Genomic DNA, 27,426 nt, shown 5'->3' with positions numbered 1-27,426 from the left:
CCCACGTTGGCCGGTACTACCATACACTGTCGATAGCGAAGGCGATGTACCCAACTTAGTGCCTCTAATTGACCTATATTTACTGGAAGTTTTTAGGAGTAACTTACCCTTTCCAGTAAAATATCTGTCGTTGGAGATTTTCCTGAGAGAGACCAGCAAAAACTCCCTATGCACTTTATACACAAATCACGCTTGCGTATGCTCTACACGGCGCTAATTATACCGAGATTTTACGCAAAAGCTCGTAAAAAGGGTATCAAGTTGCGCTATATATCGCACCCACAAATGCGCGGTCCAATCGCACAGCATATAGGTACTTACCTATCCGCCCTACGACCACTGGAATCGAATCACAAGCTGCGAAAAACTCAGCCGGAGCATATAAAAAAACTATATGGGTCACAAAGTTCACAATTCCCTACCAAGCTCCAGTGTAAGTCTCCTCATGACTTACGTATTCCAATCTATACTAACGTGAGTCAGCCGCCTCACGCCGCCAAGCCTCCACTCACTTGGTGTACCACACGACGGGATTCCGAATTCCCGGGGGTTCAATACGTTCACTCTTACTTTCACTCACTCAAATATGCTTTGTTTTTCTGTACAGAAAATTTTTCACGCATTCTGATTGGCAGCTTTACCCCCAGACGCAATACAGTTAAAACAAAAGTTTTATACTAATATGCTTTAGAAACCGGATAGTTATGTGCTATTGTAGCATGGCTACTGTCCCACCTTATTAACTGAACAAAAACTATCATGTAATTTGTAATTATCGTCCGCACTCTTACGCACTTTGCGTAAACACGCGACCGTGCGTGTCTTTTACGCTGCGTGCGTAGTCCTGTACTTTGTCCGAGACACGTGTACAAAACCGTGCATCCGCAATAAAACAAATCCCACAACTCTATAAATGTGAGCAATGCTAATCAGAGCCGGCCCTAACCAATATGATGCCCTAGGCAAGATTTAGGCTGGTGCCCCCTAGCACCACCGCTGGTTCCGCCTCTGACCTAGCACCTCTTTCCCAGCACCACCACCCCTCATCCATAGCAGTCCTTATATTGGTGTTTGTACCCCCTATATTTTAAATAGGAACAGTTCGCACATTTGGCACACAGCCCAAAAAGGGGTGTGTTTTTGCTGGCAAGGGGCATGGCCACACAATAGTAACCCCAAATCCAATTACGCCACACAGTACTGCAACTTTATTCACATTTGATCATGCAATAGTGTCCATAATTCATATTACATCCCACAGTAGTATCACTTTACCTTATAAACGTTACTCCTCACAGTAGAGCCCCTTATTCACATTATATCACACTGAATTGCTCCTTATTCACATTACACCCCACCCTATTGCTCTTTATTCACATTAGACGACACAGTAGTGCCCTTTCTATATGCAATGTCACATAGTAGAGCATCTTATACACATAATGCCACACAGTAATGTCCCTTACACATATGAGACATATTATTAATGTCCTTATAAACATAATGTGCCTTACACATTATGACAACCTTTATTATTGCCCTTTTCCACATAATGTACCTTACACATATGCTGCACATTATTAATGCCCTTATACACATAATGACACACATAGTGCCCCTACACATTTGCTGCACATTATTAGTGCCCCTATACACATAATAACACACATACAGTAGTACCCTGTTACACATATGCCGCACATTATTAATGTCCTTATACACATAATGACACACATAGAGCCCCTTACACATATGTTGCACATTTTTAATGCATTTTTACATAACACACATAATGCTCCTTACACCTATTCCGAACACTACTGCACAACCAACCCACTTACATGCACACAGCACTCACACTGCCACTAGCACTGTGACCTCTGCCTCTGCTTGGATACAGATGTGTCCTCATAAATCTTGCCTCAGTGCTAACGTTGGGCACATGTTTTTAATGAAAATGCATCTTATTTGCATTGCTATGTGGCTAGGATGCACAAGCAGCTTCTGCTGATTAAAATGATATGCAGCATGCCTATATACTGTGTGAGACTGTGGCTGTATCTGCATATGAAATGCTACACACAGAATATAGGCATGCCGCATATCATTTTAATCAGCAGAAGCTGCTGATGCCCCTAGGCATATCAAATGCCCTAGGCAATTGTCTAGTTTGCCTATGCCTATGGCTGGCTCTGATGCTAACTATAATCGCTCACAAGCACAACCGCTTGTTCTGTGTAACCTTTAACGACAGGGCCAGACCTGCGTGTTGTGCTTTATATTTACTTCCTTAAACACTGTTATTTCAGTTTTAACTATATAGCAACAAATGTATCCGATTTCACACAGATCTAAATGAATCTAGCAATCTGAATCTTGCTGCAACAATGTGAGAGGGTATGCAAAGTATCGGTGCCCTTTGTGTATGCTTTTGGCGCCCCAAAAAAAAATCACAGATTTTTAAATAGCTTTTTTCTTGTTTTACGGGTTCTATCAGCACCTCTGCAGACCAGACAGAGCACACGCAATCTAACAGCACACAAATAGGGTTTTCAGCACATCCATCGACCAGGAAAAGGTTACGTAGGATAACTTTCCGCCCTTTGCTGATAGATTAAGTCTGCTATGACCTGTTAGGCTGTGAGCATGTGAAAACCGGACGATGCCCCCATTTGTAAATGCTGGTTTACTTACAGGACTAAAAAGCATATACCTTAAACACACTTGATACACTTTAATATTGAGCCGCTGCGGCCGCAGTAATTAACCTTTCACCTTTATATTATTCACAAACCTTACGTACACAAGGTCGCACAGTGTATGCACTCTGCGTACGTACGCCTAAAGGGCGTAGTGACTACACAGTTTGCGTATACAGGCCTATACGCTGTTAGCACAATGCAGCAGCCCGAGTGGCTGTAAATACACTTTAAACCTTAGCAGGGAAAGGAAACACGACACCAGATTGTATTCAAAATGCCGGGTTCCGACACACCAACATATAATTACTGAAAGGGGGTTACAATATCAAAACAATACAATACAATAGAATAATGGCTATAGTCAATGGTACATACTTGTTTGGTTTCGCCTGCGCTTCCCAATCTGGTCCTCAGTCATCTAGGTAGATGACCTTCAGAGTCTGTGTGTGACCAGGCATGCAGCTGGCTCTTTTATACAATCTTCCAAAACCTAACACAATGGATACTGTAATCTCTTTGTCTATTGGACACAGGGATGGTCATTTACAGTACAGGAGAGGTCATAGGTTGGTTTGAATAGGTGGGCGATGTCTGTTCCAGGTGCACTTGCAGGTGGTCTCCTCTGGGTTCCCGCCGCATACCTAATGTACAGTAAATACAGTTTATATTTACATTCTGCTCCTGCGCATAACTATTCGCAGGAGCGTGCGATCTTCTGCAAACCAACACCGGAATATTGCCCTTAAAATACCCTACAGCTGGATACCAAACACCACCTTATAACCTAGTTATGTCCCCTACTATCCTGTAAAGGTGAATCCCTTTGTTCTGATACCATTTAAACTGTTGTAACTTGCTGGTGTGATGCAGGGAGACTATGTATACATTGTGCACTAATTGGATTAAATATGTAATGTGTTTTTATGGCTTTTCCATGCGACTACAAACACTACCGTAAATACTCATACCACGCGCTAATGCGCAGGGCCGCGGGAGCGACCATACGCAAATTGCAAATATGCGCACACATGGCAGAACAAGTATGCGCACGGAGGCCATCTGTGTGTAGTTTGTACGTGATGTGTGTATTGCAATATTTTTCGACTTTGACACCATACACGACAGTCCTTGTTGGTAGAGAAAAAGAAAAAGGTATCCCTTAACACTATCCCTTGGATTACAGAATATAACACACGAAGTAGTGAGATGAAGAAACAGGTTAAAGCTTGGTGGCCTTTGGTGGCTCCGGATTCAGGTCTTACCAGTTTATATGGCACCCGACTATTGGCGGGTCATTCCAAGAGTAGGAATATTAAGGATATTGTTGTTAGGACAGACATCACTGGGTTTGAGCAAACAAGAAAACAAAATTTTTTGACTGTAAGAATGGGTGTTATCGCTGTCTGGGATGCAACACATGTGGGTATCTCCAAACGGGGGACACCATTGCTCATACCCAATCAGGGAAAAGGTTTAAAATCAAGTGGCCACTCACATGCTCATCTAGGTTTGTTGTCTATGGGGTATATGCAATTGCGGTCGAATTCCCAAAATTGTCGAATTTCGGGTCATTTTCGCCAAAAAAAAAAAATCGTCAATGCAATTCAGTGCTTTCCGTCAAAAAAACGGACTTTCAAAATTCGACTTTTTGAAATTCGACTTTTTGCAAATTCGACTTTTCTGCAATGATACAAGTGCTGCAATTCGACAAAAGCATATTCAATTCAAGTTTGGAAATTCGACAGCAGTGCTTTTAGACAGTAAATTCGTCATTTTCAATCCGCCACACTTTGGAGGGTGAAAACAATAAAAAAAAATTTAAACATGTTTTTTTTGGTGTTTTTTTTTTTGGGAATAGCCTATCTATTCATATTAGAAGGGATTAGGTACTTTTTTTTTTTTTTTTTGGAATCACAAGTATTATTTATATATTTTTGAAAATATTTTTTTTTTTTTTTTTTTTTTTAGTGCTGGAACGGTAAAATTTAAAAAAAAAATGGCGTGGGGTCCCCCCTCCAAAGCATAACCAGCCTCGGGCTCTTCGAGCTGGTCCTGGTTCTAAAAATGCGGGGAAAAATTGGGCAGGGATCCCCCGTATTTTTAAAACCAGCACCGGGCTCTGCGCCTGGTGCTGGTGCAAAAAATACGGGGGTCAAAACGAGCAGGGGGATTTCACACCAGCATCGGGCTCCACTAGCTGGACAGATAATGCCACAGCCGGGGGTCACTTTTATACAGTGCCCTGCGGCCGTGGCATTAAATATCCAACTAGTCACCCCTGTCCGGGGTACCCTGGGGGAGTGGGGACCCCTTCAATCAAGGGGTCCCCCCCCCAGCCACCCAAGGGCCAGGGGTGAAGCCCGAAGCTGTCCCCCCCGCCGGTCAGCGGCTGACCGCGGGTAACCCCACCGCTAACGGCAAAGTTCCCACCATTGAAACTAATGGACCGAGCTGTGCTATGCGCTGTCACAGCACAGACAGCGCACAGCCAATCAGGTGAGCGTCACGGAAGTAGCGCTTCCTGATTGGCTGAAGGGACTTCAGTGATAGGAGTCACGTGGTGTCCCGGCATTCGGGGTAAGGGGTCTCATGTGTCAGCATGGGACCCCTTTCAGTCCGGTGGTCCGTGTGTCCGTTTTCTTTTTTTGCCAAGTACGTGGATTTATCTCTGGACCCTGGCTGAGGCATTAAATATCCAACTAGTCACCCCTGTCCGGGGTACCCTGAGGGAGTGGGGACCCCTTCAATCAAATTATGACACACTGCCGACACACACATACTTACCTATGTTCACACGCCGACATCGGTCCTCTTCTCCATGTCAGGTGAGCGCCACGGAAGTAGCGCTTCCTGATTGGCTGAAGGGACTTCAGTGATAGGAGTCACGTGGTGTCCCGGCATTCGGGGTAAGGGGTCTCATGTGTCAGCATGGGACCCCTTTCAGTCCGGTGGTCCGTGTGTCCGTTTTCTTTTTTTGCCAAGTACGTGGATTTATCTCTGGACCCTGGCTGAGGTGAGTATATTGAACTTTTCTTTTCAGGTATCCGTGGATTCTACATGGAGAAGAGGACCGATGTCGGCGTGTGAACATAGGTAAGTATGTGTGTGTCGGCAGTGTGTCATAACTTGATTGAAGGGGTCCCCACTCCCTCAGGGTACCCCGGACAGGGGTGACTAGTTGGATATTTAATGCCACGGCCGCAGGGCACTGCATAAAAGTGACCCCCGGCTGTGGCATTATCTGTCCAGCTAGTGGAGCCCGATGCTGGTGTAAAAAATACGGGGGACCCCTACTCTTTTTGTCCCCCGTATTTTTTGCACCAGCACCAGGCGCATTGTATATGGTGAATTCCGGCAGCCACCTGCCGGAATTCACCTGTCGAATTGTGTCGAATTTAAAAACGGCGATAATTTGCCGCGATTCACCGTGAATTGCATATACCCCTATGTGTTATTTTGCCCGTGTGGGCTTCAATACGTGGGTAAAACCACATGTCAATTCAAGGAGAGAATGGCACAGCATAGGGCAGCCATTAGGTCTGCACTCTCCACTGGGCAAAGTGAGCAACCAGTGGCGCGACATTTTGCCTCCATGGAGCATGGTGTGGCCACTATTCGTTATAAAATCATTGATCATTTGCCCGTAATGTTAAGGAGGGGGAACTGACATAGGAGGTTACTACAGCTGGAGGCCTCTTGACACCCTGGCTCAGAAGGGTTTGAATGAATACATGGGCCTTAATTGCTTTTTGTGATTTTATCTTTGGATTAGTTGGTATCTGCATTATGGGTAACATAGTAGCTTTACTGTTGTGGTATGTGGATTGCTTGACGTTCATTTGGGATGGTGCAGGCTATATGGAGGCTCTGTTGGGATATATAGTGCCCCTGGTTCCATGTATGTAGTCATTTTGTCACGTCTTTACTAAGTGTTTTAGATTGTAGTATCATTATTTGGTACTTTTGAACATCAACCTCTAATGCTTCTTTTTAGATAGATTTAGTGGGTTTTGTGAGTTTGTGGCCATTGGATTAGACATTTAGTGTTGCTCATATATTCTATATACTTTGATAATACTTAATACAGCATGTGTTTTATTAATATATGTACTTTTTTTGTGTGTTATTTTTTTTTTTTTTACTTTATTTTATGTTACTGTATTTTGCTTGTGGGGAGATGGCACCGTTCTCAGTGTAAGCTTTGCATTTATTTATGAGCCTGCGGGTTTTAGATGTCATACCCACGTTATGCTAGAAGGATGTGCCTGGCAGAGGTTTTGATTACACTGCGAGTAACCTTGGTTACGCATGTTATGCTTTGCACGAAGAGCAGTGCTGGGTTCCCATGGTGATCTCCTGGTGCTGGCTGGGGCGGGCCGTGTCACTTCCGTTTCCGGCTGTTGCCGTGATGGGGGTGTGGCGGCCGGGTCCCGGGTGCGCGGGCGGGAGAGTCTGATTATCCCGATTGGTTATGGTAATGTATTTATTTCGTATTATGTTTTATGTGTGTTATCCTGATGAAGGGGGAGACCCCAAAACGTTGAATGAATAATATTAAAGCTTAATTGCTGTTTTTGCACTGTTATGAAGACTATGAGTGCCGCTTCCTCTCGCCTGCTATATATTATATATATGTGTGTGTGTGTGTGTATATATATATATATATATATATATATATATATATGTGTGTGTATGTATATATATATATAGATATAGATATATATATATATTTATTTATTTTTTGAGAGAGAAAGAGAACTTCCCCCTAATCTCCCCGGCCCCTGCAAATCCTGCATTTGCCTCTTGTACAAAGTGCAAAATATACGCTTCCTCCTAACAGGCATATATATGCTTGTGTGCTTGCCTGCGTGGGTCACATATGTGTGAACTTTGATTATGTGAGAACCCCCATGTCACACTTTTCCAGTGATAGGTGTAGATGCAAACACAATGCACCTGACACTGCACTCATATTTATATGAGCTCATTTTCTGAGCATGGGGGTGATTCCGAGTTGTTCGCTCGCTAGCTGCTTTTAGCAGCATTGCACATGCTAAGCCGCCGCCTACTGGGAGTGTATCTTAGCATAGCAGAATTGGTAACGAAAGCTTCGCTAATTTTCTCGTAACGATTACCCCGCAGTTTCTGAGTAGCTCCAGACTTACTCAGCCATTGCGACCAGCTCAGTCCTTTTCGTTCCTGGTTTGACGTCACAAGCACACCCAGCGTTTGCCCAACCACTCCCCCGTTTCTCCAGCCACTCCTGCGTTTTGCAACTCGAACGCCTGCGTTTTTCCGCACACACCCATAAAACGGCCAGTTTCCGCCCAGAAACACCCACTTCCTGTCAATCACACTAAGATCAGCACAGCGATGAAAAAGCTTTGTTATGCCGTGAGTAAAATACCTAACTTTTGTGTAAAATAACTTTGCGCATGCGCTCTGCGAACCTTGCACATGCGCAGTAAGCGACTAATCGCAGTATAGCGAAAGTCGGCAACGAGTGAACAACTCAGAATGACCCCCTATGTGTGGTGCAAATTTATACAAGAGATGCTACACCATAGGCCTGCAAATTCGGTCCTCATTACCCCACACAATGCATGTTTTGCAGGTCTCCTCACAGAATCTCAAGTGAAATAATTAACTCCACCTGCGGACCTTTTAAAATGTGTCTGTGAGTAATTAATACACCTGTGCACCTGCTGGGTTACCTGCAAAACATGCACTGTGTGGGGTAATGAGGACCGAGTTTGCAAACCTATGTGCTACACAAACAGGTTCAGCAGCTCCTATATAATCATCTACACACTTTTGTTTATAAACCCTCCTACAAAGAAATTGTCTGAAGCCTTCCTAGCGGGTAAACCACTTGTCCAGCATGTTTCACATCTTTGAAATTCAAAATAAGCCAGAGAAAGTACAGAGAACGTAGCCTGAGTCTGCTAGTGCGACAGTGAAGTGGTTAAATCAGTCTAGGAGATCCTGGATTAAATTGCATACAGTCAGCTCATGTTCCCACAAATCTTCTTACAGCTCAACTGCAGAAAACACAAATATGGAAACAAGGGACAGGGATTCACTTTCCTCTATACCCAGTGGCAGCAAGTACGCAAACTGCACCAGTTAAAAAAGATGAACAATGTACAATGGGTGCAGACATTTAGTGAATTTATAAGAGTAAAATACATTTAGGAGAAAGAGGAAAAACAGAAAAGGATTAGCTCTACCATTGGTTGCAGGTTTCTGTATAGTCTTCCTACACACTCAAAAGGAAATGCACCTACTGCATAAACTACAATCTGTAGATACTAAAAATAACCTGCACAAAGCACAAGCTTCATAAACATTTAAATATATTGCACTAACAGCATTTCATACATCTACATACAGTATACAGAGGAGGGGTCCTGGAGTGCACATCGGTAATGAGAGGTGCGACCCTGTGGAGAGCTTTCAGTAGTACTGCATACAAAGAAAATGGTGCAGGTGCACAATTCAGACACTACCAATTTATTAATAATAATCATTGCAATAAATTTTAGCATTTTGAGTGAAGTTCTTCCCATAGTTATGGCCATAAGTAACGGCTTGCCCACCGCGTCCAGGTGACCTCATTAGTCGGGCAAGTCCCTACCATTTTGGGGGGTACAAATTAGTGATGTGCACCGGACATTTTTCGGGTTTTGCGTTTTGGATTCGGTTCCGCGGCCGTGTTTTGGATTCGGACGCGTTTTGGCAAAACCTCCCTGAAATTTTTTTGTCGGATTCGGGTGTGTTTTGGATTCGTTTTTTTTTTTACAAAAAACCCTCAAAAACAGCTTAAATCATAGAATTTGGGGGTCATTTTGATCCCATAGTATTATTAATCTCAATAACCATAATTTACACTCATTTTCAGTCTATTCTGAACACCTCACAATATTATTATTAGTCCTAAAATTTGCACCGAGGTCGCTGGATGGCTAAGCTAAGCGACACAAGTGGCCGACACAAACACCTGGCCCATCTAGACAGTGGCATTGCAGTGTCAGGCAGGATGGCACTTCAAAAAAATTGTCCCCAAACAGCACATGATGCAAAGAAAAAAAGAGGCGCACCAAGGTCGCTGTGTGACTAAGCTAAGCGACACAAGCGGCCGACACAAACACCTGGCCCATCTAGGAGTGGCACTGCAGTGTCAGGCAGGATGGCACTTCAAAAAAATAGTCCCCAAACAGCACCTGATGCAAAGAAAAAAAGAGGCGCACCAAGGTCGCTGTGTGACTAAGCAAAGCGACCCAAGTGGCCGACACAAACACCTGGCCCATCTAGGAGTGGCACTGCAGTGTCAGACAGGATGGCAGATTAAAAAAATTGTCCCCAAACAGCACATGATGCAAAGAAAAAAAGAGGCGCAATGAGGTAGCTGTGTGACTAAGCTAAGCGACCCAAGTGGCCGACACAAACACCTGGCCCATCTAGGAGTGGCATTGCAGTGTCAGACAGGATGGCACTTGAAAACAATAGTCCCCAAACAGCACATGATGCAAAGAAAAAAAGACTCGCAATGAGGTAGCTCTGTGACTAAGCTAAGCGACCCAAGTGGCTGACGCAAACACCTGGCCCATCTAGGAGTGGCACTGCAGTGTCAGGCAGGATGGCACTTCAAAAAAATAGTCCCCAAACAGCACACGATGCAAAGAAAAAAAGAGGCGCACCAAGGTCGCTGTGTGACTAAGCTAAGTGACCCAAGTGGCCGACACAAACACCTGGCCCATCTAGGAGTGGCACTGCAGTGTCAGACAGGATGGCAGATTAAAAAAATTGCCCCCAAACAGCACATGATGCAAAGAAAAAAAGAGGCGCACCAAGGTCGCTGTGTGACTAAGCTAAGCGACACAAGTGGCCGACACAAACACCTGGCCCATCTAGGAGTGACACTGCAGTGTCAGGCAGGATGGCACTTCACAAGAAATAGTCCCCAAACAGCACATGATGCAAAGAAAAAAAGAGGTGCACCAAGGTCGCTGTGTGATTAAGCTAAGCGACCCAAGTGGCCGACACAAACACCTGGCCCATCTAGGAGTGGCACTGCAGAGTCAGACAGGATGGCAGATTAAAAAAATTGTCCCCAAACAGCACATGATGCAAAGAAAAAAAGAGGCGCAATGAGGTAGCTGTGTGACTAAGCTAAGCGACCCAAGTGGCCGACACAAACACCTGGCCCATCTAGGAGTGGCATTGCAGTGTCAGACAGGATGGCACTTCAAAAAAATAGTGCCCAAACAGCACATGATGCAAAGAAAAAAAGAGGCGCACCAAGGTCGCTGTGTGACTAAGCTAAGCGACACAAGTGGCCGACACAAACACATGGCCCATCTAGGAGTGGCATTGCAGTGTCAGACAGGATGGCAGATTAAAAAAATAGTCCCCAAACAGCACATGATGCAAAGAAAAAAAGAGGCGCAATGAGGTAGCTGTGTTACTAAGCTAAGCGGCCCAAGTGGCCGACACAAACACCTGGCCCATCTAGGAGTAACATTGCAGTGTCAGACAGGATGGCACTTCAAAAAAATAGTCCCCAAACAGCACATGATGCAAAGAAAAAAAGAGGCGCACCAAGGTCGCTGTGTGACTAAGCTAAGCGACCCAAGTGGCCGACACAAACACCTGGCCCATCTAGGAGTGGCACTGCAGTGTCAGACAGGATGGCAGATTAAAAAAAAATGTCCCCAAACAGCACATGATGCAAAGAAAAAAAGAGGCGCAATGAGGTAGCTGTGTGACTAAGCTAAGCGACCCAAGTGGCCGACACAAACACCTGGCCCATCTAGGAGTGGCATTGCAGTGTCAGACAGGATGGCACTTCAAAAAAATAGTGCCCAAACAGCACATGATGCAAAGAAAAAAAGAGGCGCACCAAGGTCGCTGTGTGACTAAGCTAAGCGACACAAGTGGCCGACACAAACACCTGGCCCATCTAGGAGTGGCATTGCAGTGTCAGACAGGATGGCAGATTAAAAAAATAGTCCCCAAACAGCACATGATGCAAAGAAAAAAAGAGGCGCAATGAGGTAGCTGTGTGACTAAGCTAAGCGGCCCAAGTGGCCGACACAAACACCTGGCCCATCTAGGAGTAACATTGCAGTGTCAGACAGGATGGCACTTCAAAAAAATAGTCCCCAAACAGCACATGATGCAAAGAAAAAAAGAGGCGCACCAAGGTCGCTGTGTGACTAAGCTAAGCGACCCAAGTGGCCGACACAAACACCTGGCCCATCTAGGAGTGGCACTGCAGTGTCAGACAGGATGGCAGATTAAAAAAAAATGTCCCCAAACAGCACATGATGCAAAGAAAAAAAGAGGCGCAATGAGGTAGCTGTGTGACTAAGCTAAGCGACCCAAGTGGCGGACACAAACACCTGGCCCATCTAGGAGTGGCATTGCAGTGTCAGACAGGATAGCACTTCAAAAAAATAGTCCCCAAACAGCACATAATGCAAAGAAAGAAAGAGGCGCAATGAGGTAGCTGTGTGACTAAGCTAAGCGACCCAAGTGGCCGACACAAACACCTGGCCCATCTAGGAGTGGCACTGCAGAGTCAGACAGGATGGCAGATTAAAAAAATTGTCCCCAAACAGCACATGATGCAAAGAAAAAAAGAGGCGCAATGAGGTAGCTGTGTGACTAAGCTAAGTGACCCAAGTGGCGGACACAAACACCTGGCCCATCTAGGAGTGGCATTGCAGTGTCAGACAGGATAGCACTTCAAAAAAATAGTCCCCAAACAGCACATAATGCAAATAAAAAAAGAGGCGCACCAAGGTCGCTGTGTGACTAAGCTAAGCGACACAAGTGGCCAACACAAACACCTGGCCCATCTAGGAGTGGCACTGCAGTGTCAGACAAGATGGCAGATTAAAAAAATTGTCCACAAACAGCACATGATTCAAAGAAAAAAAGAGGTGCAATGAGGTAGCTGTGTGACTAAGCTAAGCGACCCAAGTGGCCGACACAAACACCTGGCCCATCTAGGAGTGGCATTGCAGTGTCAGACAGGATGGCACTTTAAAAAAATAGTCCCCAAACAGCACATGATGCAAAGAAAAAAAGAGGCGCACCAAGGTCGCTGTGTGACTAAGCTAAGCGACCCAAGTGGCCGACACAAACACCTGGCCCATCTAGGAGTGGCACTGCAGTGTCAGACAGGATGGCAGATTAAAAAAATAGTCCCCAAACAGCACATGATGCAAAGAAAAAAAGAGGTGCAATGAGGTAGCTGTGTGACTAAGCTAAGCGACCCAAGTGGCCGACACAAACACCTGGCCCATCTAGGAGTGGCATTGCAGTGTCAGACAGGATGGCACTTCAAAAAAATAGTCCCCAAACAGCACATGATGCAAAGGAAAAAAGAGGAGCACCAAGGTCGCTGTGTGACTAAGCTAAGCGACCCAAGTGGCCGACACAAACACCTGGCCCATCTAGGAGTGGCACTGCAGTGTCAGACAGGATGGCAGATTAAAAAAATTGTCCCCAAACAGCACATGATGCAAAGAAAAAAAGAGGTGCAATGAGGTAGCTGTGTGACTAAGCTAAGCGACCCAAGTGGCCGACACAAACACCTGGCCCATCTAGGAGTGGCATTGCAGTGTCAGACAGGATGGCACTTCAAAAAAATAGTCCCCAAACAGCACATGATGCAAAGGAAAAAAGAGGCGCACCAAGGTCGCTGTGTGACTAAGCTAAGCGACCCAAGTGGCCGACACAAACACCTGGCCCATCTAGGAGTGGCACTGCAGTGTCAGACAGGATGGCAGATTAAAAAAATTGTCCCCAAACAGCACATGATGCAAAGAAAAAAAGAGGCGCAATGAGGTAGCTGTGTGACTAAGCTAAGTGACCCAAGTGGCCGACACAAACACCTGGCCCATCTAGGAGTGGCATTGCAGTGTCAGACAGGATTGCACTTCAAAAAAATAGTCCCCAAACAGCACATGATGCAAAGAAAAATGAAAGAAAAAGAGGTGCAAGATGGAATTGTCCATGGGCCCTCCCACCCACCCTTATGTTGTATAAACAGGACATGCACACTTTAACGAACCCATCATTTCAGCGACAGGGTCTGCCACACGACTGTGACTGAAATGACTGGTTGGTTTGGGCCCCCACCAAAAAAAGAAGCAATCAATCTCTCCTTTCACAAACTGGCTTTACAGAGGCAAGATGTCCACCTCATCATCATCCTCCGATTCCTCACCCCTTTCACTGTGTACATCCCCCTCCTCACAGATTATTAATTCGTCCCCACTGGAATCCACCATCTCAGGTCCCTGTGTACTTTCTGGAGGCAATTGCTGCTGGTGAATGTCTCCACGGAGGAATTGATTATAATTAATTTTGATGAACATCATCTTCTCCACATTTTCTGGAAGTAACCTCGTACGCCGATTGCTGACAAGGTGAGCGGCTGCACTAAACACTCTTTCGGAGTACACACTGGAGGGAGGGCAACTTAGGTAGAATAAAGCCAGTTTGTGCAAGGGCCTCCAAATTGCCTCTTTTTCCTGCCAGTATACGTACGGACTGTCTGACGTGCCTACTTGGATGCGGTCACTCATATAATCCTCCACCATTCTTTCAATGGTGAGAGAATCATATGCAGTGACAGTAGACGACATGTCAGTAATCGTTGGCATGTCCTTCAGTCCGGACCAGATGTCAGCACTCGCTCCAGACTGCCCTGCATCACCGCCAGCGGGTGGGCTCGGAATTCTTAGCCTTTTCCTCGCAGCCCCAGTTGCGGGAGAATGTGAAGGAGGAGATGTTGACGGGTCACGTTCCGCTTGACTTGACAATTTTCTCACCAGCAGGTCTTTGAACCTCTGCAGACTTGTGTCTGCCGGAAAGAGAGATACAACGTAGGTTTTAAATCTAGGATCGAGCACTGTGGCCAAAATGTAGTGCTCTGATTTCAACAGATTGACCACCCGTGAATCCTGGTTAAGCGAATTAAGGGCTCCATCCACAAGTCCCACATGCCTAGCGGAAATCGCTCTGTTTTAGCTCCTCCTTCAATGTCTCCAGCTTCTTCTGCAAAAGCCTGATGAGGGGAATGACCTGACTCAGGCTGGCAGTGTCTGAACTGACTTCACGTGTGGCAAGTTCAAAGGGTTGCAGAACCTTGCACAACGTTGAAATCATTCTCCACTGCGCTTGAGTCAGGTGCATTCCCCCTCCTTTGCCTATATCGTGGGCAGATGTATAGGCTTGAATAGCCTTTTGCTGCTCCTCCATCCTCTGAAGCATATAGAGGATTGAATTCCACCTCGTTACCACCTCTTGCTTCAGATGATGGCAGGGCAGGTTCAGGAATGTTTGGTGGTGCTCCAGTCTTCGGCACGCGGTGGCTGAATGCCGAAAGTGGCCCGCAATTCTTCGGGCCACCGACAGCATCTCTTGCACGCCCCTGTCGTTTTTTAAATAATTCTGCACCACCAAATTCAATGTATGTGCAAAACATGGGACGTGCTGGAATTTGCCCAGATGTAATGCACGCACAATATTTGTGGCGTTGTCCGATGTCACAAATCCCCAGGAGAGTCCAATTGGGATAAGCCATTCTGCGATGATGTTCCTCAGTTTCCGTAAGAGGTTGTCAGCTGTGTGCCTCTTCTGGAAAGCGGTGATACAAAGCGTAGCCTGCATAGGAACGAGTTGGCGTTTGCGAGATGCTGCTACTGGTGCCGCCGCTGCTGTTCTTGCTGCGGGAGGCAATACATCTACCCAGTGGGCTGTCACAGTCATATAGTCCTGAGTCTGCCCTGCTCCACTTGTCCACATGTCCGTGGTTAAGTGGACATTGGGTAGAACTGCATTTTTAGGACACTGGTGACTCTTTTTCTGAGGTCTGTGTACATTTTTGGTATCGCCTGCCTAGGGAAATGGAACCTAGATGGTATTTGGTACCGGGGACACAGTACCTCAATCAAGTCTCTAGTTGGCTCTGAATTAACGGTGGATACCGGAACCACGTTTCTCACCGCCCAGGCTGCCAAGGCCTGAGTTATCCGCTTTGCAGCAGGATGACTGCTGTGATATTTCATCTTCCTCGCAAAGGACTGTTGGACAGTCAATTGCTTACTGGAAGTAGTACAAGTGGTCTTCCGACTTCCCCTCTGGGATGACGATCGACTCCCAGCAGCAACAACAGCAGCGCCAGCAGCAGTAGGCGTTACACTCAAGGATGCATCGGAGGAATCCCAGGCAGGAGAGGACTCGTCAGACTTGCCAGTGACATGGCCTGCAGGACTATTGGCTTTCCTGTGTAAGGAGGAAATTGACACTGAGGGAGTTGGTGGTGTGGTTTGCAGGAGCTTGGTTACAAGAGGAAGGGATTTAGTTGTCACTGGACTCCTTCCGCTGTCACCCAAAGTTTTTGAACTTGTCACTGACTTCTGATGAATGCGGTCCAGGTGACGTATAAGGGAGGATGTTCCTAGGTGGTTAACGTCCTTACCCCTATTTATTACAGCTTGACAAAGGCAACACACGGCTTGACACCTGTTGTCCGCATTTGTGTTAAAATAATTCCACACCGAAGAGCTGATTTTTTTTTGTATTTTGACCAGGCATGTCAATGGCCATATTCGTCCCACGGACAACAGGTGTCTCCCCGGGTGCCTGACTTAAACAAACCACCTCACCATCAGAATCCTCCTCATCAACTTCCTCCCCAGCGCCAGCAACAACCATATCCTCATCCTGGTGTACTTCAACAGTGATATCTTCAATTTGACTCTCAGGAACTGGACTGCGGGTGCTCCTTCCAGCACTTGCAGGGGGCGTGCAAATGGTGGAAGGCGCAAGCTCTTCCTGTCCAGTGTTGGGAAGGTCAGGCATCGCAACCGACACAATTGGACTCTCCTTGGGGATTTGTGATTTAGAAGAACGCACAGTTCTTTGCTGTGCTTTTGCCAGCTTAAGTCTTTTCATTTTTCTAGCGAGAGGATGAGTGCTTCCATCCTCATGTGAATCTGAACCACTAGCCATGAACATAGGCCAGGGCCTCAGCCGTTCCTTGCCACTCCGTGTCGTAAATGGCATATTGGCAAGTTTACGCTTCTCCTTAGACGCTTTCAATTTTGATTTTTGGGTCATTTTACTGTACTTTTGTTTTTTGGATTTTACATGCTCTCTACTATGACATTGGGCATCGGCCTTGGCAGACGACGTTGATGGCATTTCATCTTCTCGGCCATGACTAGTGGCAGCAGCTTCAGCACGAGGTGGAAGTGGATCTTGATCTTTCCCTATTTTAACCTCCACATTTTTGTTCTCCATTTTTTAATGTGTGGAATTATATGCCAGCATCAATAGCAATGGCCTACTACTATATATACTGCGCACAACTGAAATGCACCACAGGTATGGATGGATAGTATACTTGACAACACAGAGGTAGGTACAGCAGTGGCCTACTGTACCGTACTGCTATATATTATATACTGGTGGTCAGCAAACTGTGCAAAACTGAAATGCACCACAGGTATGGATGGATAGTATACTTGACGACACAGAGGTAGGTACAGCAGTGGCCTACTGTACCGTACTGCTATATATTATATACTGGTGGTCAGCAAACTGTGCAAAACTGAAATGCACCACAGGTATGGATGGATAGTATACTTGACGACACAGAGGTAGGTACAGCAGTGGCCTACTATACCGTAATGCTATATATTATATACTGGTGGTCAGCAAACTGTGCAAAACTGAAATGCACCACAGGTATGGATGGATAGTATACTTGACGACACAGAGGTAGGTACAGCAGTGGCCTACTGTACCGTAATGCTATATATTATATACTGGTGGTCAGCAAACTGTGCAAAACTGAAATGCACCACAGGTATGGATGGATAGTATACTTGACGACACAGAGGTAGTTACAGCAGTGTCCTACTGTACCGTAATGCTATATATTATATACTGGTGGTCAGCAAACTGTGCAAAACTGAAATGCACCACAGGTATGGATGGATAGTATACTTGACGACACAGAGGTAGGTACAGCAGTGGACTACTGTACCGTAATGCTATATATTATATACTGGTGGTCAGCAAACTGTGCAAAAATGAAATGCACCACAGGTATGGATGGATAATATACTTGACGACACAGAGGTAGGTACAGTGGTGGCCTTCTGTACCGTACTCCTATATATTATATACTGGTGGTCAGCAAAATTATGCACTGTACTCCTACTATATACTGTCTACAATGCAGCACAGATATGGAGTGTTTTTCAGGCAGACAACGTATACTTGTGGTCACTGGTCAGCAAAACTCTGCACTGTACTCCTCCTACTTAATATTCTACTGGTGGTCCCCAGTCCCCACAATAAAGCAGCACACTGAGCACAGATATGGAGTGTTTTTCAGGCAGACAATGTATACTGGTGGTCACTGTCAGCAAAACTCTGCACTGTACTCCTGCTATATAATTCAGCTGCTCCCCAGTCCCCACAATTAAGCAGTGTGAGCACAGATATATGCAGCACACTGAGCACAGATAAGGAGCGTTTTTTTCAGGCAGAGAACGGATAAAACTGGTGGTCACTGATCAGCAAAATTCTGCACTGTACTCCTCCTATATTATACAGCTGCTCCCCAGTCCTCCCCACAATTAAGCAATAAAGCACAATCAAGTTCAACAATAAACGGAGAGGACGCCAGCCACGTCCTCTCCCTAACATTTCCAATGCACAAGTGAAAATGGCGGCGACGCGCGGCTGCTTATATAGAATTCGAATCTCGCGAGAATCCGACAGCGGGATGATGACGTTCGGGCGCGCTCGGGTTAACCGAGCCATACGGGAGAATCCGAGTATGCCTCGGAACCGTGTAAAATGGGTGAAATTCGGGTGGGTTCGGTTTCCGAGGAGCCGAACCCGCTCATCGCTAGTACAAATCTACGGCACGGGACACCCCAAAATGAAGCAGCTGAGTGACCCCAGGGCAACACTAAAGTGAAAAATAAATAAATAAATAAAAATAATTACATATATAGCTTAGACTGCATGCAGAGCAAGGCGAGTCCTGCACAAATGTATATCGGATTATCAGATGGGGGTTCATTTACGGGGTGTGGGTCCCCCTGGACTGTTGTGGCTGTTTGGGAGCAACACATATTAACACTTATTTTCATATTTACTTTCATCCCTATCGTGTGTTTTGTTTCAGTGTAACTCATTTCCTACCTTCACTTTTCACTATTTTACCTCTCACTACTTTATTTCTCACTTTATTGCCTCTCACTAATTTACACCTGCTGTTTTCAGCAGCCTCTCTCACTAACCTAATTTCACTTTTTCACTATATATTTTTTCCCTTTAGTGTTGCCCTGGGGTCACTCAGCTGCTTCATTTTGGGGTGTCCCGTGCCCTAGATTAGTACCCCCCAAAATGTTAGGGACTTGCCTGACTAATGAGGTCACCTGGACGCAGTGGGCAAGCCGTTACTTATGGCCATAACTATGCGAAGAACCTTGCTCGAAATGCTTAATTTTATTGCAATGATAATTATTAATAAATTGGTAGTGTTTGAATTGTGCACCTGCACCATTTTCTTTGTATGCAGATCTACATACAGTACACTGCTTGCCAGGCTGCTTAAAGAAGGCCACATATAAGTTAACTCCTTGTTTTCTTATTTTTCTTAGAGGGTCGGATGTAATGCCTTCTGAGTTGGCTGGAGGTCCGGGATGCCACCCTAACCCGGACTGTTTTTTGAAGAGGCAATCATTTATAAGGCATGGTTTTGCCTTGAAAATGATTACAGCTTTAAAAAAAATGTCCGAGTTCAGCAGGCAACCTGCACCTCCACCCAACTCAAACGGTATTACATTTGGCCCATTGTCTATTTATATCTAAAAAATACACTGTTCATAGTTCTATCTAAATATCTTCATGATGGCTGTTTTTTTTTATACTGGCCAAGCTCTACCATGAGGCAGCTTTAGGCGGCTGCCTAGGGGTGCCGGCCTCTGGAGGGCGCCACTGAATTAATCTAGCAAAAAGCTGGTTGTCTCTGTATGGGGCCTCTATGCTGACTGCTGCTTCAGGTCTAATCAGGTGCAGCCGCCGCTTTTTACCACATAGTGCCTCAGCACTTCCTCTGTGCCAACATGTGTAACATCGAGTCATGTTAAGGTATATAGGAGGTGGATGTAACTATGGTTCCCAAGGGGTGCCGCCTCTGTTGCTCCTCAAAAAAGGCATGGTGGGCCGAAGAAGGATCTGGCTACTTGCTTGTTCCTCCTGCTAGGGAGACTGCACACGGGCCCCCTCCCTACATACGCCCGCGTAGCCCAGTACTAATGGACAAAAAAATAATGTAATCCAATGTAATTTAAGACCTATATACAGGGGCGAATTGGCCACAGGGATCACCAGGAAAATTCCTGCTAGGCCGACGTGTCTGTGGCACCTGTTTTGTGTGTTGTCATGTGGCCCCACCCCCCACATGACAGGCAGCCCACGCACTCAGTACACTGCATTGTCCCCGTTCATTCTGTTATTCCATCTCTGCAGGACAGCAACTCTACCACCCAGTGATGCTACCATGCCTACAATGGTATGTTATCCCTCTTGTGCTGCCCATGTCGGGCCACTTCTACAAAATTTTACAGGGACACTTTTAGTTCCCAATCCTCCCCTGGTCTCAGACACAGCTGCAGCAAAAGACACAAAGAAGGCTGCAATTGTGTACACCAGGCCCTAAGAGGAGGGACCCCACCCCCTCATCAGACCCCACCCCCTCATCAGACCGCAACCCCTTTAGGGCTGCTTCCATAAATTTCCCGGGCTGGTTTCCCATCCCAATCCGCCCCTGCATATATACCTATTCTCCTGGAATCCAGGAATGTCCCTGTAGTTTAGTAAGCTTTCCTGAATGCCAGAGAGAGTAGGCCAGCCTCTCAGATCTAGTAAACAAGGTTTGGACAGACTGCGCTCCCTGTGAGGGTACGTGTAGTGCTGCTGGTCTGCAGCTGTGGGGAGGTAGGGTAATCCTCAATCCCTATTATATGTGGAAAACTGTGCAAAGGAAAAAAGTTGCCCCAGCGCACGACTAGCAGTAACAAAGATGGATATATTTTACATAAAACTCTTTAAAGAAGGATGTATAAACAAGTAGAATATGTAATTGAAGTTATTTACAATTATAAAAAAAAGATATAGCATTTATGTACATACAATAATCATTAAAATATTCAGGCTAATACCGGCATACAGTACATGGGTGGGAGAAGGGGGAGAGGGGGGGGGTTTATAGAAATGAAAGAGGTAGTAAAAAGTGCTGGTAGCTGTGGGTATGTAGGACCCCGCAGCAAGTACTCCCTCCAATGCGTTTCTCCTCTAAGAGGCTCCTTCAGGCAATGGGCTATGCCTCTCAGATCTGCCCACTACCCCATCATGGCCACACTGCACAATGCAACAAATGACCATATTATACTGTAGGGGCAATGCCATTCAGGGCACCACGTGGCTGTGCTCCCCCAACTTGGGACTCCCCTTGCAGCATCTCTGGTAAAAGTTATGAAGTATTGTCCTTGATGCTTTTCTGGAAGCCTGGCACCATAAAAACACATCCTACCACTTTCCGCACAAAATCATGCCTTTAGCTTATGGTCAAAGTACATACAGTACATTAACATGTTTCAATGGATAATATGGCATACATTTCTCAGTCAAGACTGGAGACACAAGCACATATTCCCTATGGGCCACTCTAAGACTTTGCCTCAAGGACGCAAGATTGTTATGTCTTTGAAATTATACTTACCCGTACTTTTCATAAAACAAATTGATGAGCTTAGCAGGTGTCTCTACAGCTAATCCTACACATACTACACACAACTAATCACTGGTAAACTTTAGCTGGGATTAAACTGAATATACAGGAATAGCACTAAAAATGTAATTGCTTATCTTCCTTATTTAGTATCATTGTACAGTATACATTAAAACTACTCCTATTGCTATTATGTATCCTTCATTTGTTCATGCTACAGAAGAGGAATACTATACATACTTTTCCCTGCCCACACTGCCCTGTCTAATCCTCTGTTTATCCTTAGATTACACAGCATCACTACAAGCCTGTGCATGTTTACATTACACTCCTATCTACTACTGCACACACCACTACACTATTTCTAATGCTGTCCTACCAATTAAAGTTTATTGTTTTGCTGTACAGATGTTTATATTAAGCCATACAGATGACCATCAACCATCGATGATTCATAATCATTGGTTATGGTGGATGTCGAATGCTTTTTCATCAATGAGGGAGAATGTGGTTGTTTTCCTCCATCGATGGCACATCATAACCAATTTTTTTTCTACAAGGTACCCTGACATCCACAAAGCCCCACCCCCAGGCTCTGATTGGGCCAATCAGTCACAGAACAGAGATGACCATTGGCATCCATTGATGTCCATTTGACAAATTGCCATCGATGGTATCCCTATCAAGCAGTCTGCACTGTTCGTAACAGGTTAAATATTGTTAGATGCTATGGCTCCATCTGGAAGATGAATTTTCAATTAAATTGACCAAGGGTCATCCCTGTAAAATCTTCTATTAGTGTCTATTAGTGTCATGAAATATCTGAATCCACTAAACAGTTCATGTTCCATAGGACCACATACATCTGTGTACACCAATGATAGTGGTGCCCCAGCTGTAATTGCTGATTTCAGTAATGGGCATCGGCTTTGCTTACCCTTTATGCAACCGTCACACACAGGCCCAGAGGCGTATATACCTATTGGTCAGGATGGCACTTGCCAGGGGCGCCAGCTGAGGAGGGGCGCCGCCCAGCAGTGCCACCCGTGGCCAGTAAGTAGCAGCTGAATCCTTCTTCTTCCTCCAGGAGCTCCCGGCAGCAAGGGCTGCTGGGAGGCAGAGGCAGAACTCTGGGAGACAACGAAGTCAGCTGCCGCCGGGCTCCTGCTTTGAAGGGGGGCACCTCACCTCTTGTTCCATGCATTCAGCTACATTAAACAATTAAATTAATTGACAGCAGCCAGTACCTCTTCCGTAGCTGACTTCCCCACTAGTCACTACACCTTACAAATCACACCCTCTTTATTATAGATACACTGGAAGCAGACACCTTACTGATGAAGCTATTTGCTCCTATAAAGGAAGCATGAGAATTCTAACTATATGACGTTGTTTCTCTGACAATTACAAGTAACTTCATGTAGTTAGAATTATCATACTTCCAATGCAATAGCAGATATCACCATCAGTAAGGTGCATGCTTCCAGTGTAATAGGTTGTGGTTTCTAATCCTGGGTATGACACTTGCAAATTTATTGTCAGAGAAATGATCAGCATTGAGAGTGACTGAGCAGATCTATGTAGTGTGTGGCTGGACCCCTACATAGATCTGCCTAGTTGCAACGGTATTGTAGTAGCTTCATGTAGTTAAAAAATCTGCAGGCTTGCTTTGTAGGAGCAAATATATATATATATATATACTCCACAGTTGGTCCGGCTCTCCATATTCGAATAATTACCGGCCCGGGTGCCCCCACACCTCTTGCAATAGAAATAGTCTCCACGTGCGGCACTCCTAGGCAAATAGCAATCGACTCTTATATCGGCATATAGGGTAACGTTTCAGTGCCCCCTTCTTTTATTACATCGGCACTTTTTGAAAGTGCCGATGTAATAAAAGAAGGGGGCACTGAAACGTTACCCTATATGCCGATATAAGAGTCGATTGCTATTTGCCTAGGAGTGCCGCACGTGGAGACTATTTATATATATATATATATATATATACACATATGCATATATATATATACAGGTTGAGTATCCCTTATCCAAAATGCTTGGGACCAGAGGTATTTTGGATATCGGATTTTTCCGTATTTTGGAATAATTGCATACCATAATTAGATATCATGGTGTTGGGACCAAAATCTAAGCACAGAATGCATTTATGTTACATATACACCTTATACACACAGCCTGAAGGCAATTTTAGCCAATATTTTTTGTAACTTTGTGCATTAAACAAAGTGTATCTACATTCACACAATTCATTTATGTTTCATATACACCTTATACACACAGCCTGAAGGTCATTTAATACAATATTTTTAATAACTTTGTGTATTAAACAAAGTTTGTGTACATTGAGCAATCAAAAAACAAAGATTTCACTATCTCACTCTCACTAAAAAAAGTCCGTATTTCGGAATATTCCGTATTTCGGAATATTTGGATATGGGATACTAAACCTGTATATATATATATATATATATATATATACATATATATATATATATATATATATATAGGGGGCACCAATATTTTTCTGCTGGGAGGTGTAGTTTATGTAGAGTTCCATGTTAGTAAAGTGGTGCAGTGCCGGACCCCAGCGCCCGCTGCTGCATGCTGTGTTCATTGTTGGCCCTTACAGCAAGTGAGGAACTATCCGGCACGGTAGGGAAGGAAGAAGAACGGATTCAGCTGCTACCTACTGGCCACGGGTGGCACTTTTGGGCGGCGCCCCTCCTCACCAATTATAATGGCTGCTGCTTGCTGTGTTCATTGCTGGCTGTCACAGCAGGTGAGGAATTACCGGGGGGGAGAGGGGTTCAGCTACTGCCTCCAACAGTGCAAGAATTACATATATACATATATATATATATCCAGTGCTTGAAGTGGACCGGTATTCAACGGTATGGCATACCAGCACTTCTTCGAGCACTGAGTCAGTCTGCCTCCTGCCGCCGCATCGAGCTCTCACTCCTATGACCGCGGCACTACTATTTCCTATCTGCCGTAGACCAGCAGCCAATCAGGCAGATTTGAAAAAGTAGCGCTGCGGTCATAGGAGGGGTGTGGATCATTAGATCGACAGTGTCTAGGTCGACAATGTTTAGGTCAACCACTATTGGTCGACAGTCACTAGGTTGACAGGGTTGGAAGGTCGACATGGTTTCTAGGTCAACATGTGCTAGGCCGACAGGTCAAAAGGTCGACATGAGTTTTTTTGGGGGTTTGTGTAGTTTTCTTCGTAGAGTGACCGGGAGCCCCAATTAGTGCACTGTGTCCCCTCGCATGGCTCGCTTCGCTCGCCATGCTTCGGGCAAGGTGCCTCGCTCCACTACCACTTCGCTCGGCACAGATTACCGTTCCAATCGTAGTCCACGTGGATCGTTAAGTATGAAAAAGTTCAAAAAAAGAAAAAAAAATGTGAAAAACTCATGTTGACCTTTTGACCTGTCGACCTATAAACCCTGTCGACCTTCCAACTCTGTCGATCTAGTGACTGTCGACCTATAGTGCTCGACCTAAACATTGTCGACCTAGACAGTGTCGATCTTCAGACCGGATCCCCATAGGAGACATAGTACCACCGACCACAGCCTCCTCCTCCTTGTACCGCCACCGCCGCCCTCTTCCTCCTCCTCTGCTACACTGCCACTGCCCTGCCACCACCCTCAGACCTTCTCTGCATGTCTGCCTCTTCCGCACCATGCCGACCACAGCCTCCTCATCCACTGCACCGCAGACCACAGCATCCTCAGCACCGCCGCTGCTAAATAGGTAATCTTACCTTGCTGCCTTTCTCTCTCCCTAGTCCCTACTGTATGCCCTTGCTGTCCCTCTCTCTGTCACTCTCCCTGTTCCTATGTCCCTGCTGTCACTTTCCCTGTCCATCTGTCACTCTCCCTGTCCCTATGTACCTGCTGTCACTCTCCCCGAATTTTGTCTCATTCCATGTGGCATAATGTGAATTTCGGCACATTCTTTGTGCTATATTGTGAATTTCGGCTCATACTATGTGCTATAAAGTGAATTTCGGCTCATACCGTGTGGTATAATGTGAATTTTGGCTCATTCCGTGTGCTATAATGTGAATTTTGGCTCATTCCGTGTGCTATAATGTGAATTTTAGCTCATTCCATGTGCTATAATGTGAATGTCGTCTCATTCCGTGTGCTATAATGTGAATTTCGGCTCATTCCGTGTGCTATAATGTGAATTTTAGCTCATTCCATGTGCTATAATGTGAATTTCGTCTCATTCCGTGTGCTATAATGTGAATTTCGGCTCATTCTGTGTGCTTTAATGTGAATTTCAGCTCATACCGTGTGGTATAATGTGAATTTTAGCTCATTCCATGTGCTATAATGTGAATTTCGTCTCATTCCGTGTGCTATATTGTGAATTTCGGCTCATACTATGTGCTATAAAGTGAATTTCGGCTCATACCGTGTGGTATAATGTGAATTTTGGCTCATTCCGTGTGCTATAATGTGAATTTTGGCTCATTCCGTGTGCTATAATGTGAATTTTAGCTCATTCCATGTGCTATAATGTGAATTTCGGCTCATTCTGTGTGCTTTAATGTGAATTTCAGCTCATACCGTGTGGTATAATGTGAATTTTGGCTCATTCTGTGTGCTATAATGTGAATTTCGGCTCTTACCATGTGGTTTAATGTGAATTTCAGCTCATACTCTGTGCTGTAATGTGAAAGAGGCACCAGTACTAGATAGTATAAGGGGTCATACTATTGTGGTGCATAATGTGTATAAGGGGTATATGGTGTGGAAAACAACACTAAATGACACGCCCCTTTTGAGTGGCCACGCCCCCTTTTCCGGAGCTGCGCGCACATAATTGCAACCTTCACTTTTCCATACACCCACTTCAAAATTTCCACTTCGACCACTGCATATATATAAAAAAACATTCAGACTGGCACTACACTCAACAAAATAGATGGTCTGGTGCCCTCAGTGTGAGGTGTATACAGTGATGGATCCCAGTTGCTGGAAGATCTTAGTGAACTTAGTGAAGAAGTAAAATTTATATTCAATGTATGAAAAATACACCGACGTTTCGCTTCTGGAGTGCCGCTTCTGTCTCCCCCATCATTGTATGTATGTATGTATGTATGTATGTATATATATAAATATAAAACAGGCGGCACTCAGAGACTCCAAAATAATGTCCCAACAGGGTGCTTTTATTACGATGCTGTGTAATGTGAGTAAGGGACACTTCTGTGTGGTGTAATTTGAATTGGGGTACTATTGAGTGGCCACACTCCTTTTTATGACACACGTTCCTTCCCTATTTCAAATATGGGGGTGGGGGGTGCCAGTCCTTTACTTTGCCAGGGGCGCACGGACCCCTAGATACACCCCTGCACAGGACGATCATGATTGTTTATAGGGCCTAATTCAGACCTGATCTCCGGGGGTAGCGAGCTGAAATGAACTTGTTGCGCCCGTCGGCAGTAACATTAGAATACCACAGGCAGGCACGATAGCGGCCGGGAAGGGGGGATAACATTTGAATCCAGTCCATAGAGTTGTCGGCATCGGGTAGCAGTAGCTATTATTGTCCCTTTCTTATTGAACACAGTACACTTTTCCTTCTGCAAAGTTAATTTTGTAGTTTTTCTTCTCAAGGATACTGATGGGGATTAAGGACCTCATTCAGAGATGGATGCAGATTGTTGCATCCGCAGCAAGATCTGCGTCCATCTCCTCACATGCTGGGGGCTGCCCAGCACAGGGCAAGGCTGCCCAGCATGTGTGTGGTGCTGTCTCACAATGAGCCAGCAATTAAATTTAGATTTAAGGTAGATTTAAGGTTGACCCCTGTCAGCACAGCCTGTCTGCGCTGGCAGGCGGTCCG

At 45.2% G+C, this 27,426-nt stretch overlaps 1 long non-coding RNA gene across 2 annotated transcripts in view; it reads left to right on the top strand.

Moving 5' to 3' along the window:
- Positions 1-27,426, top strand: part of LOC134947639 (uncharacterized) — a 199,776-nt gene that overhangs the window by 113,286 nt on the left and 59,064 nt on the right. The gene's annotated exons all lie outside the window — the stretch shown is intronic.

The sequence above is a fragment of the Pseudophryne corroboree genome, chromosome 8 (genome assembly GCF_028390025.1).
Source record: "Pseudophryne corroboree isolate aPseCor3 chromosome 8, aPseCor3.hap2, whole genome shotgun sequence".
NCBI lineage: Eukaryota > Metazoa > Chordata > Amphibia > Anura > Myobatrachidae > Pseudophryne > Pseudophryne corroboree.
The sequence above is the reverse complement of the archived record's forward strand: the minus strand, read 5'-3'. Positions and strand labels throughout refer to the sequence as shown.